This window comes from Odontomachus brunneus, unplaced genomic scaffold (assembly GCF_010583005.1).
Source record: "Odontomachus brunneus isolate Ranch 3 - 2012 unplaced genomic scaffold, Obru_v1 Obru_scaffold_063, whole genome shotgun sequence".
Classification (NCBI taxonomy): Eukaryota; Metazoa; Arthropoda; class Insecta; order Hymenoptera; family Formicidae; genus Odontomachus; species Odontomachus brunneus.
The window spans coordinates 1100023-1114637 of record NW_022639513.1 but is presented as its reverse complement, the minus strand read 5'-3'; the positions used below and the strand labels follow the sequence as shown (position 1 = coordinate 1114637).

The window sequence follows — 14615 nt, the reverse complement described above, 5'->3', positions numbered from 1 at the left end:
ATATATATATATATATATATATATATATATATATATATATATATATATATATATATGTATGTATATATATACATATATTCTGCATTAGTTGACTTGTCTTTTCATCAAATATATGTTATTTCTCTTTTAGGAACTGAAATGCGCGTTATTTGAATATTTACTACACGGAGAAGAAAGTTTGGTCACTGCTAAACATGAAAGAGCGTTTTAGTTAAAGGAGAGAGAATTTCTGGTTTTTAGAATCGAAATTTTTGATTTTTAGAATTTCTGTGCCTTTCAGCTAAAACGTGTTGATTTATTGATCCATAGTTTCGCTAATACCGTCACGTTCTGTTATCACCACTCTAAAAAGTACTTCTCTCGAATTCTTTACGGTTTGTTAATATCTCGACGAAGCGCGCTAATGGGGAACGGACGGACGTAATTTAAGCACGGAAAGAAAGGGGATCGATGGCGGACACCGCGGTTTGCTACACGTGTTTGCCGAACATTAATCAGTCCGCTCGCCGTTATCCATTTTTTTTTAGTTCGTCATTAGACCGGCTCTTTGATCGCGCAGATCTAACTAATGGTACAAGCAGCAAAATGTCTTTTTTCAAGAGGACGAGTCGGTATGCGAATTATTCGGCATTGTTGCGCTCCAAAAAAATGTAATCTCATCCTCGGCGGAATCTTCAGTGAATCCTCAAAGATCTTATCCTTGTATATAACCTCAGGAGAATTCTTCTAAAATTAATGCATATATAAACAGAGCAATTTTAAAAAAGCAGTCGCGGGCCGCGATTCCTCGTTAATATTCCGCGCACACTCGATCGCGATTCGCGCGGAAGGAAAACACGTATCGCCGCGCGGTTAAGGGCCTTTCGGAGTTACGAAGCGATGGAAATGGGAAATGCGGAAATGGGGAAATCGGAGAAAGTCGTGCGGGTACCAGCGTATTGCCGGCGAGTACACGGTGAAGGTGCAGTCGGGAAGGAAAACGCGCGTTGTTCGAGAATCGAGAACGTAAGGAGGATATCCGATAGAAGGTAGAGCAGGGTGAGGGAGAGTGGAGTGGACGGGGAAATAGACAAATTTATGTACACGATAATGCAATTTAGTCGGTATGATGAAGTAGGACCGGGCTATTAGCATATTGAGCAGCAATATATCGAGGCGAGGAAGCTGCTCATCCGCTTGGGAAATGGAAAGAACGGGCGAAGAAAGTGGATGGTCAGAGACGAGGGCAAGTGAAACGCAGAAGGGATATACGTGGAAATCACCGAGACGCGACACGCGCGTAATACGCGATGTGCGGAATCTCCGAGGGTTGAGAGGGGCTAAGGAGGAACTTCGCTAACGATAAATCGCGTTATTAAAAAGATGTTTTCGGCGCTGAGCTTGCGCGGTTCTACTTGCTGCATCTTTCACCACGAGGAAATCTCTCGTCATCCCCGAGTATCGATCGTGTATCTTTTCCTCCTGACGCAGGCTCGTGAAAAGTGAAAAGTTTCTTGTGAAAATTCTCACATTTCCATTTTTCGAGGAAGTTACACGATCGCTAAAGCTGTTGAGTTCACGTGAAACTTTTCCGCTTTTATGAAAAAGTCACATGATCGCTGCCCTGTCGTCGAGTTTGCGCGCGATTCATCTTCTATAAATCGCTTCACATCGACACTTGCCGAGTCGAAATTTTCATTCTGCTTTCAGTCCCAATATTCCATTTAATGCCTACTTTCACATTCTGAAATTTATATACATGAACCTCTTTTGGTTTCATTTAATTTACTATCTTTGCCAGGAGGTCCACTTTAGAACCTGCTAGTGACATTTTGTGCGTTTTCTGTCATTTAGAGGCACTAAGCAGGATTTCAATTTCTATGTGTATTCCATATACACTGATCTTTCAGAATGTATAGATGTTGGAAAGTTCAGGTCCAAAGTAGGGCTAAAATTTCGACTCGTTTCTGTCTATTTCGCGAAGCTATTTCGCCTTTTTTTAGCTATATTTGTCGAATTGAAATCGTGTTCTCTTTCTCTCTTTCTTTCACCGACCGATCGATTCTCGTCTAGCAGTCCGCGAAAACCTTGCGGACTATTTCTCGACCCCCTCCGGAACCCCTCGCGTCCTCAAAATATCGGATTCTCGTGTTCCCCCGCTGAATCACCCTGTACATACGACGGACAAAATCGCGGGGTTGGTGGCGTCTGCTACGGGAGGGGGGGGGGGCGGAAGGGCGCGCAGGGACGGAAGGGAGAAGGGAGAAAGGGGAGGAAGAGTAAGGGAAGAAAAGAGACCGGGGAAGGGGGGAGAGGGAGAGTGACAGAACGAAGGGACGAGGGCTCGGCGCATGCGTTCCGACGCAACAATATGGTGAATTCCGCGAAGCGGCCCAGTATCCGCCCGACCGTCAGCTGATCGATATACTTCCGCACACACGCCACGTCACACGCGCGAGCACACGCATGTCACTCACCCGGCTAGCCGTTTCACGCGTGCAACTACAAGTCCCGACCGCGGTGCCGCACTTCCCTCGCGACGAGGTCCCTCGCCGTCGGAATCATTCCCACCTACCTGACCGCCTCCGGCGAGACAGGTGCGCCGTGAAGCGAGCGAAAACGAAGAAAGAGTCGCGTGGACGACGACGCAGGTATGTCGCAGAGTGCCGTCTGAAGTTGACGCTTATCGCGCCCCTCGCTCGCTCGCGAGAATCGAAGCGCGACGGAGTGCGCGTTCAGTTTTCATTCGCGACACGACGAGACCGTTCGCGCGTGTTCGGATTGTCCGGTGCTGAGGCACGAAACTTCCTCGAGACCCCGTCATTGTCCGATTCGGACGGCAGTCAGGATTATCCGCGATGTCAGCGTGAACCGTGATTCCGGGTGTACAGGTACAACACGATCTTGATCTTTGCGAAATCGTAGACATAACCTCTTTGTGTTGGCGCGGCGATTCGTTGATTCTCGCTCGTCCTGCGGAAAGTTTCGCCAGTTTATGCTCGCTCGGACGTTTTATCGCGTGTATCTCTGATTCTATTATGGCATTCCTTCTCATCGCATTTCTCACCGCGTCGGTCGCCGTCGGAGTCACATAACCTCGACGGCGTCGTCTCTCGAGTGCCGCCGCGCGTCCGTCGGTGCTCGCCGCTTACGTAAGAGACGTAATCGCGCTTTCGGCATAAGCAAGAGTCACCTTTTTGCGACACTCGTGTCTCTCGAGAACACGCCGCTCGTGCGCTTCTCTATCGGGAAATCTGACGACCCGGTTCTCGTCACAGATGACCCGTGCATCACCGCGCGAGCAGCGCGCTCTCCGCCTCTGCAACCGTGAAATTCTCATCGCGTGGCGATCTCGGAGTCGTTCATTGACTCTCCTATCGTTCTCTCTCTCTCTCTCTCCCTCGTCCTCCTTTCTTCCCTCTCTCCCTCTCTCTTTCTCTGTCTCCTTCGTACTTTCGCGCACCGCATCCTCCTTCTCCGTCTCTCCGTTAGCAATGCATCCGCATTACTCGGGCGCACGTTGCGGCTCACTCGCCCGCGCGCGCGCGCGCGCGCATATATACATTTATACACACAGATCATGCACACACACATATACACACGTGGATACGCGTACATAGGTACATACACACACACACACACACACGCGTTCGTTGGTACACGCGCGTACTTCTCCTACCTCTCACTGCCCCTCGACGATCTCCCCCGATTCGCCCCACCAGGCTCGCGCCTCCTCGCGAGGAGGAAGAGGTGGACGAGCCGTCGGAGTCGGAGAGGAACGAGCCTCGCCACTTCGCGAAGTTTTACTCGTGTTCGCGGCCTAGTGTCAGTTCTGGCGCAACCGTGTCTGCACGCGAGGTCCATTCGCGCGGAATCTCTGCGCGCGATTCGCTCTCGCGAGGCAGTCCCCAGGCAAAAGAGGACGCGCGTTGCGGAATACTAGTAGTAAAACAACAACAGTGGAATCTCCCCCGGGTCAACCTCCCACTCGCGACCTGATATCCGGCAAGAGGCTCGGACGTTTTCTCTTGATCTCTCGTCAGGTTCGTTCGTTCGTTCGTTCATTCGTTCGTTGGTTCGCGGCGTTGTTACGAAACGAGAACCGGAAACGGAAGGTCGTCGGAGCCCGCCCCTTCGACGTCGACGCGCGCGGCTGCTTATTGTGCGAAAAAGCCACCTCGTGGCGGGGTTGAATGAACCTCGGGTGCAGCAGCCGCAGCTGCGTTTGGCACGTTTCATTGTCCCTGACCTATCCCCGGAGCGTCTGGAATTTTCAGCCTTGAGAGTGCTCGATCGTGCTTCGCGCGGGCGTGCGGGTGGCCGTGTCGACGAGTGAAGTTCGCTCGCTCGCTCGCTCGCTCGCTCTCGCATTTGCGTCTGGTGACAGTGATCGGGAAATTGTGCTCAAGGTTCTGGCCTCAGTCAGTCAGCTATGGGGATTATAGCGCGCGCGTAGCAACGCGGTCGATCGTCTCGCCGAGATCAGATCGCCTCTCGTCGCAGGTGGATGGATTTAAATAGCGGTCTATGTCGCGCTGAACGACGTCGATATTTCCTACCTCCGGCGGCTTCGTCGAGAGGAAAAAAAAATTATTAATCTCATCACAAATTGCGATCGTACCTGGCATCACCGTTCCAACCAAGAAATATTATACACGTAGCAACACCCAAAAAAGTATTATCTTATTCTTAGCGGAAATTCTCTTACATATGGCCTCAAGAGGATTCTTCTGAAACCAAAAGAAGAAAATCGCAACACCTTTTCTAGTGAAACTAATTACTAATCGGGAATATATTAGGATATTATTCTCTTTTCCTTTTGAATCTTAAAAGGAATGTGTTTACTTGAAAGAGAGTACAGGAGAAATTACCACAGGAGAAATTTCTATTAAGAATGAGACTTGTACCGCGGATGAAAGACATTTCCTTAACTCTTTCTTCACGAATATTGTGCTCGGAATATTTCTCTTTTAGAAGAATACTTTTAAAGTTGTGTAATCATAAAGCTGATTTCCGCTAAAGACAAGATTATATTGTTTTGAGGATGAGAGCAATATGCATATAGATTTATTATTAGTAACGCTTATTAGAAAAACTATAATTGATTAACTATAATTTTTTATGAATTCTTCCTGTCTATAATTACACTGTGCAATCAAAGACAACAACATAGCGGGATCTTTTTCTCTCAGAGTAGCAGTACACGGAAAAAACGAATAGTTGTGTCAACCAAAAAAATAGTAAAATATGACATAGCTTTTCTTTCTGGCTTCAGTTGCGCTGACCCACCGATTCGTTGTCTCAAAAGTGCATTTTTTCAAGCAACGAATCGCAGTGCTGGTGAATGATGTCGCATAAATCAACGTAACCAGGAATTGGTTACTGAAGTCAGAAATAAAAGCTGTGCCATATTTTACTATTTCCTGGTTCACATAACCATTCTTTTTTTCTCGTGTTTTGCGCGTTCGAAATTCGCTTGTGGGACGCGCAAAAGCTCACGCCTCCGCCGATTGTCCCGCGATCGCGTCGCGTAATGAATGCGAAGCTTGAGCAACCGAGAATTTAACAAGGACAGCTTTATCGACGGCGAAACCTCGTGGCGAGCACATTGCGGTGACCTCGCACGGATACATGCGTAAGATGCGCGCCTAGTTTACTCGCGATTTATCTCTTCTTCTCTCACTCCTCCCTCTCTTTCTCTCTCCCTCTCTCTCCCTCTCTCTCTCTCTCTCTCTCTCTCTCTCTCTTCTCTCGCGGCGGCTTTTCGCAACATTCCTTTTAGAGACGCCAGGTTTACGTTAAGTCGGGCCTCTCACCTGCGCGCGAATATAAGTAGCTCGAGGAGTCGTTGCAATTATAATGATTCCGCATGAACATGACCGCGCGTTAATCCGTGCCATGATATATCCGCGAGTTGCAGATTTACGATGACGCGTGATGCATATTCAAGCGTGACGCGCGTGCTTGTCCTTTTTATCACGTTGTTCGCGCGTGAGAACACAGATAATATACCGGTCGCACTCCGAGACGCGATAGATATCTCATTCTGCTGAAATAATTTTGTTATTGTCTCCTACTAAACCCGGTATATCATCACACCTGCCTTCTTCGCGCAGCAGCAGCACACTTTCGTATGTGTGTGTTTCATACGTGTAGTGTTTCAGTGATAGACAGACACATAATAGATCGACAGAATTTCTCAATGCACGCTCGGGGATGGGTAGTTTGTTATCAGCGCGTGGAAATTATCAGTGTGTAGAAAATTTTTCGTTATTATTACAACAACGTTAAGCGAGCTCGCGAAGCTGTCTAAAACTTTGCCAGCAGGATGACTCCAGTTAACTGAATCGTCGATCGATTCTGTTGTAACCAGCAGAATTGAAGCACTCATATACGGGGGGAGGGGACTGTACAAATCGATCAGTGAAGTCCCTGCGACATTTACGTGCACCTGTTTATCTGGGTTAATGATTCATAAACACACAAAGTCGTAGCTTAGGCAAGAGCTAAATCGCTATTGTCTTGATTGCGCAGGACTCGCTGCTGACTTAACGCGGAGGCTGCGAGGGCGAGCACACCATTATCGGTGAGTGACTGTTGGCAATTACGTTGGCAATTATTGCTCTCGCGCGTACTTTCCTTGCCGCATCTCGAGTCGCGACACTCGATCTCGAGGTAATGAATTTGCAGAATCGGTCCATTTTCTCCCGTGTTCTCTTTCTCGCGAGAGACGCGCCTTACCTTATTGCATCGGCCGCATCGGGAACAAACGCGCGCTGAATGAGATTGCGATTACGAAAAAGCGGGTCGCGCACGACGTGCGTTTTCGTTCGTCGGTCGGCGGTTCGGCGAAGGCGAAAGCGCGCGGCCGGTGCAAAGTACAATAAAACGGTCTGCGCGCGCGAGACGGGAAGGGTTAAGGAAAGAGGGACGCGAAGTGGTCAGACTGGTGTAACAGGACGTTACCCCCTGCTTGCGTGTGGCAAGGGCAGGACGATATTGTTATTGCGCCTTCCTTCATCCTTCGCACGGATCTCCGCCGGCCCTGCCTCGCCGCCGCCGCCGCCGCCGCCGCCGCCGCCGCCGCCGCCGCGGCCAGCGGCTCTCAAATCTACACGGAGAGAATATTCAACAAAAATTACAATACAATTTTAGTACTCCGGAAATAACTGTGATAAAAATTATAATAAGACATAATAAAAGTGGCCATGAACACAATAAAAATCACCATAAATATAATAAAAATGATTGTTTATAGTCATTTTTATTATATTATAATTTTTGTAATAAAATAATGTTTTGCTATAATCTTATTATAATTTTCGTAATGATGCCAATCTATCATCGGACAAGTTGCATTGCAATTTTTATTACAATATTATCTCCGTCTACGTCGTGCATCGCGGATCGTTATTGCGCTCGTGCGTCTCGCGGGGCAATGTTGAATTAAACGAAGGTAAATTAAGCGACGTGTGTGTGTACGCGATCGTTTCAGCCGCCATTCCGCGCGAGAAGTAATCGCGCGATATACTCTCGATCGCGCGCTCCTTGTTTACTCGCGAATTTACGTCGCGTGCGCGTTATACACCTCCTCTCTGCGCTCTCTCCGCCGCGGATGTGTGCGAGAGGGGTCAGCCGGAGTCGAAGTCCTCCCGGCGTTTCGCCTCGCCTTCGATCGCCGCATTCCACCTGCAGCAGCGTTATTACTTATCTCTCGCGTATCCCGCTTTTCGTACCCTCTTCTGCTGCTGCTCCTCCGCCACATCCCCGTTTCTCATTCCCATTACGTGCCGCCGCCGCCGCCGCCGCCGCTGCCGCGAGCTGATGTCCGGAGCTATGCTGGAATGCCATGCAACGAAAACGAATGGCCCACGGAGGTTAAAAATCACGCATCGTCGTATTCTATCTCGTGGCAATGTTACTTGGTCGTGTATCTCCTCGCGATCGCGATATGTGTGTACAGACCCACCTACTTGCGCGGAGAGAATATTGTAGTTTTTTTCTTTTTTCATACAAGTTGTTGCTATATGTCGCTAGTCCGAGTCGAAATGTTGACCCTATGTTAAAGCTTGAATTCTACAAGTAGGAACTAAGTTTGTCGATTTCATTCTAACGATACAATTTATTCCTTTGATCGAAATTTCCCTTTTCACTTTCTCTGACGTCAAAATAGGTTGTATTACAGGTTTCAATCTGGTTGGTATCATTTCATGATATCAAAATGGGTGTTGAATGGAAACAAACAATGAGCAGTGAATTGCCGCAGAACGTTGTTCCATTTCACGGCCACAAAATTGGGCAGCAGTTTTTATTACAAAATTCTTGCCGGTACGCGCCTACACGGCTCTCCGTGTATCCCAATGCGATCATCATAATGACCACTATGTCGAGTCGGGTAGACCGCAAAGGGTTAACCTAATGCTATGAAATGGGATAGTTGACGCGGGCGTCGAATGAATCGGCCCTCACTCAGCAGAGAAGCTACGAACGCGAATAATATCACTCGGCGGTTTTGCGGTGTTTGCGCAAGTCGATCGTGTCACCACGCTCGTCGAGTCTCACAAGTGCATCCGTACGATTTGCCACGCCGGGGACACGACACAGACAGAGAGTCTACATTCGACGCACACTTTGCCCGCTCAAAAGTGACGCGACGGAGATTCGGGACGCGAGAAGGAGGCTACGTCTGTAATTTGAAGCGACTGCATTGTGCGCCTGCATTGTCGAGATTCGCGCAACACAACATTGCGTTTCGCCGCGCGACTCGGTGGATAATTTTACGAGCTTTCTGCTCTCTTTCCATTGTTACGGTGCCTGTGACGACGATGACGACGACGACGACGACGGCGACCTGAATGGCTGCGCAGGTTTAAAGACTGTGTTTCCCGCTAATTACTACCCTCGTACCAATGGCGCGAGACTAGTTTGCTGTCAGCTTTAGCACGTTTTCACACAGGCGCGATTTTCTTTTACGACGCCGTCCGCTTACGACATCGTAGCGCGCGGGCCAATGCGTTATGTGTCGTGGCCGTTAACCCTTTAACAGCCACCCTTCGCGCCTTCAGTCTCGTCTATTGGCTTATTGGTATCTTAGACGACGAGTTTTATTTCTTTCTCGCGCGGCGCAAAACGCTTCGTGTTTCAAATGTCACGTCGTTTCGAAATTGTCGTCGAATTATCGAATGACTGTCATCGGCTGAATAACAGTTTCCGCGTAAACAATACGCGGCCGATGTTACGGCTTCACGTCGGAGTATAGTCTCTGTTTGGGAATTGGGAATTAATTAGTCCTGGATAATTGATTTCGCGTGCGGATTATATGCGAAATGAAGCCACGCGGTGGTGGAGCCGCTGTACTCAAAAATACGGCACCTCTTGCGGCAAGAGGCTTGCGATTCTTGCAAACAAGATATCTCCAACAGCACATTAACACGCATGCCAAGTGTCGTCGTCCGTCTGTCCTCGTTCGAAACGCAATGTACACAGAAAAGAAAAGCCTAGTTGAATTAACCTGGTTAAATTAACGTCACATGTCTTGCTCGTTTCTGGTGAAGATGAACAGACTTTCTGTTTACTACAACGAGACATTCTAACCGGAACATTTACTTGTAAATTCAGATGAATTCAATCAATTTTTTCCTCTGTAATATTACGCGATATTAATCAAGCGCGCTCTGACAAAGTGCCCGTAATGAAACGACGGGCGCAGTTCCGGCACGAAAATGTACAAACCGAACGCCGAACGGACAATGTCCTTTCCCTTACGATGACGCGCAACTTTGACCGCCGGAACAAACAGTCGGACTTGTCCATCGACACGGAAAAGTGCCGGCGACGTTTGTCCTCTCTTTTGTCCCACTTTTATCGGTCGGCGCGCGTCCTAGCGAGACTTTTGACCGGCAGCTTCGTAAATTGCTGCAGTTGCTGATGTATGTCGAAGGAAGCCGGTTGCTTCGGATAAATGGATTCGCCGGCACCGGGTGGAATTCACACTTGCGCTAAATAAATTTGGTGCTACCCGGCTCGCTCGCTCGGCCAAGCTTCCGGCTTGTTCGTTTCATGGTCTAATTTTAAGCTTGGCCGACCGGACGGACGGAGGATGGATGGATGGATAGTTGGTTGGTTGGTTGGTTGATTGGATAGATGAACAGACGGATGGATGGATGGGTAGATGAATGGATGGATGGATGGATGGATGGATGGACGAGCGAACGGGTGCGAATGCACAGTGTAGAAGTTCGTTAGATGCTCGCCTTATGGAAGTAATTGGACCGTCAGTCGCAGAAACGTCTGATCAATTTCAGTTTCGTACAGCGAGAATCGACAGACGCTCGTTGTGACACGCCGGCGACGGAAATTCCGCTAATCACTTTAATAAGAGACCGAATTATCGATTGTTGTCGGCTCGGTGAGCATTAATTAGCAGTGCTGAGAACAATGTTGCTCGAGATGTGCAAGAAGAGTCGCTCTAACGTCGCGAAGTTAATTCCGATCATTCTGAGTGCTATTCTTCTTCTTCAGTTTAAATATTTTTTCTCTCAGTGTGCATTCACACGAAAACTGCGACAAGCAGTATAAAACTTGTACCGTAGATAAAGGACGAAATTCCTCCAACTGTAAGAATATTGTGTTTGGAATATTCTCCCTTTGATTTTGAAAGAGCCCTTTTAGAGCTGATACATAAGAGGATTCCGTTGAGGACGAGATTATATTTTGTGGGTGTTATAATTTTAATATCACGAAATTAGCGGGGTACGTTGTCGCGAAGCTTTCAGGAACGGATAACTTCGGTGAGCGCATCGTCTCATCATTTTCCATGGAGATTATTCAATCTCAAGACGCGATTGCGTTACATAGTCGCGATTCAGGCCACATTGTAGCATCGGCTGACAACAAAGCTTAACTCAATTTATATATCAAGTACAAGGGACAATCCTGTTAAAGTGACTACACCCGAACGCTATTAATAGGTCATCGTCGGCAAGTCGTCTTCTCTTGGTGTACAAATTAGCATGGCTTGTACACGGGTCGTGTCTGCTTGTATATGTGTGTATGTGTGTGCGCGCGCGCGCGTGTGTGTATGTGCATAGATGTCGTGTTTGCCTTACTACCATCGCCTGCCATTTAATCGCCTCTCGTCGCTACTTCAACAACGATGCCGAAACTTGGACGGTGCATATTTTATGCGCTCATGTACATCGTGGATTTTGTAATTCCGAACATTCCGCTGTTGTGTCGGCGTCAGGTGGAAAATTTCAAGCAGCGTCGCGCAAACTTTTCGCGACGACGTCGCGTGTAAATTTCACGTGTAACGTAACCTAACGTAAAGATCCATCTACAATGACTGTAAGGCGTGGAAATAAGAACTGAACGATACGAAAATTGAATCGTCAACTGATTGACTAATTTTCTTACTGATTAAGGATCTGCAAGAGTCGGTAGAGACTTTTGATGGAGAGCCAAAATATAAGCATTTTTCATCTCTCGTGTACAAAGTGCATAGGAAATCACATTGTAATTATGATATTCGAGAAGAATCATCTTTATCGTAGTTCAGAGTTTTTCTTTTGTAGAAAAAGGTCGAGAGAAAAGTAACTTATTTGAATAAACATTACACGGAAAGTGCATCACAAGTTTAAATGACAAATGACGAGAAATGATTTACAACATGATTTACAGTTATTGTTCGATCTGTTTCCCTAAAGATTATCGCGCAGCAAGGAGGCAAGTTACAGGTGGTTAATCATGAATCTTTTTCCCAATATGAATTCGTGAAAAGTGAAAAATCTAACCTTGAAAATACATGAAAATGTTCGCTTTTCACGGATTTATATTGGAGGAAAAGATTAATGATCGCCTCCAAGCACCCAAAATTATTCACTTTTCATGATTTCTTGCTAGAGAAAAAAAAATCATATGATTGATAAGCAAGATCAGGTTCACGTGAAAAGACTCATGATTGATACCCAGGATTTTCTCTTGGCTCCTGCAGACCCTTGGCTCTTACTTTTCACGCTTCCATGGCCTTCAGGCCATTGTAGATGGGCCTTAACGTCTATGTACATCGTGCGTCGTCTCGTGTACGCGAGGAAAGATCGCGGTTACGAGGAACTCTCTATTTACCCGCGCAAGTAGTCCCGGTTTTCCAGTCCTTCTTGTCCCTTCTCGGCGCATCCGCTTTGCATATTCCTCTCTACGGGTCCGGCGGCAACGAGGACGTTTGTACATGAGGTGTCTAACAATTTAGGTAAGCCGCGAGCGCGTCCCCGGTGACCGGGACGCCGCCCTGTGCTACCCGGTATCGAATTTACAGCGCCGGCGGTTCGACGGCGTTAATCATTCTATTTCGAGGATCTCGCGGACGGCGCGACGCGCGTGCATTAGCAGACGCGTTTCTCATACTGACGTCAAACGTCGAATTTCGAAGCCAACTCCGCCCGTCGGTCCCGGCCAATAATCTCGCGCGGTTCACCTGCCAGTTCACCCGCCACTTCCTCCCCCTGCTCGCACGGCTCCCGCCCCCTCCCGCTGAAGTTGAATATTATGCTCGGCTGCGATCGCGAGCAAAGTATGTGCACATATGCATCGCTCATCCATATTCATGCTGATTTCCATGCGGCTGCTCCTCGTCGTCGTCGTTGTCGTCGTCGTCGTCGTCGTCGTGTATGCGTGTGAGGTCGATTTTGTTTTGCACTTGATAATTGCCGTTCAGCCAATGCATCATGGCTCGTTTATGCGACTCGTTAGTGATTTCCTCGTTCTTCCGTCTGGAGGAAGAGCAAAAAAGAATAAGAGGAAAAGACCATGGCTCTGAAGGATGTGTTTAGTCGGAGTTTATTTAACGCGTTGAGAGAGACCGTCGCGCCGATTTTCACTTAGTGCACGCTTGGTTGGCAAGCAGTTCGCACACTTTTACACTTAATAGAGTGCGATCTTACTCTTGGCGGGAATACTCTTATGTGTGGCCTCAAAAAGAGGATTCCGCTGCATGAGATTACATTTTTAATACATGAAATTCAATTGATTAATATATGAAGTTTTCAAGTTCCCAAGAATCAATAAGAAATGCATTATGCTCTAGAAAATGCTCTTTAAAAAAATATTACTTTGTGTGTTAAGAGGCTAATTATGCGGATCTGTGTACTCGAGAACTCAGCTGACGATCGAATTGCCGAAAATACGGTAAAGAAATGTCACTCTTGTGTGAAATGCGTGCAACTCGCGCCTCGTTTCGTTGCCTCTCCATCGTATAGACGATCTTTTTTAGGTTTACTTGATTATACCTTGGACGATGGATGGGTATATCGCGAGAAGAGGAGGAAATCGCGGTGGAAAGAACGGTTGATCGAGATATCCGGCTATCTTCCGCGAGCGTTAGTCGGTGAAAATATACGTGGTTTCTGCGAACGAACATCGTTTGGCGTTCTGCAGGTTTTGCGCCGGCGTTATGCTTTCGCCGCACATTAAAGTTGTATCTGAAAGAACGTCGGTCTCGCGGCACGTTCATTTATGTACGCTATTTACACAGATAGCGCGCGGTTTCTCTCTCCCTGAGAGAGATTATTATTGTTTTACGCTGTACTCTCGGAAGAGCGAATTAGACATGGTCGAGGGAAAATATTTTCGTCGTGTCGCGAAATTGGCGGCGGCGCGCGGGAGGATAAGTCGTAAGGGGGAAATATCCTCGATGAAAAGGCGTCCTCCGAGGGAAAAGAGCCAGTGCCGCAAGAAGCAAGGTGGGAAAAAGCGCGAACGAGCTGCTCCAGCTGCGACGACCGAGGTTTACGGTACTTCGAATAACGCCGGTGTATCGCTTTTACGTACACCAGCTAGCTCCGGCGTGATGTTCATCATCGCGTTTATGATACTGACCAATCCTCTTTTTATTTCCCCGCGCGCCTCCTGGCAATTTCTGAGCCCCCACAGTTCCCGTTGCGATTTCCCACTCGTTCTCGCCATTTATTGAAATGCAGAATACGCTTCGCGGACAGATTACTACGCGGCTCTTGCGCGCGTGGTATCCTTGGCATTCCTCGCATTGACCTAAAAGATGAAAAAACGATCGTAGAAAAAAAGAGAAACAGAGAAAATAGCAATCAAAGCTGCAGAAATTATGTCTTTCGCGCGACTCGTCGCTCGTATTCTGAGTGAGAAGAAATATTTATAAAAGATACTAAATATTTATTTGGTCGATACTAATAACACATATTTACTTGAACTTAAATTTCTTTTTAATCGAAATAGAATAAATGAGTATTCACATATACTTTTTTACATGAAAGGCCAAGGTTTTCTTGAGGTTTCGACGAAGAATGTGTAGATTTTCTTATTTAAAAAATATTTTGTATTAGTACAAGTTAAATATGTCATTAGTGCATATGTACATATACGAATACATATGTACTATTTCTTAGATGCTTTCCTCTGTCAGTGTGGAAAGAGAATAAAGTTGAACGCGGTCCAATAGCCAATACTGGCCTACCTCTTTAGGAAGAGTCGCGCTACAAGACTTGGAAACATAGCTTCTCCTTCTTTGTCTGTTTCTTTATACGGAAGTAAACACAGACGACAACTCAACACAAGAATGAGAGAGAGAGAGAGAGAGAGAGAGAGAGAGAGAGAGAGAGAGAGAGAGG

The 14615-nt window shown here is 47.2% G+C and overlaps 1 protein-coding gene across 11 annotated transcripts in view; it reads left to right on the top strand.

The window, feature by feature from the left end:
- Positions 1–14615, top strand: part of LOC116846335 (heterogeneous nuclear ribonucleoprotein K) — a 137744-nt gene that overhangs the window by 44904 nt on the left and 78225 nt on the right. For 5 of the 11 annotated variants that reach the window (XM_032820040.1, XM_032820029.1, XM_032820032.1 and 2 more), the window contains exon 3: positions 6514–6565. The exons of 3 other annotated variants lie outside the window; for them this stretch is intronic. The gene's annotated coding sequence lies outside the window, so the exon portion shown is untranslated. Of the gene's footprint in view, positions 1–2647; positions 2871–3763; positions 4023–6513; positions 6566–14615 lie in introns of those variants that run through there. 3 more of the 11 variants (XM_032820035.1, XM_032820034.1, XM_032820039.1) reach the window with 3 other exon arrangements.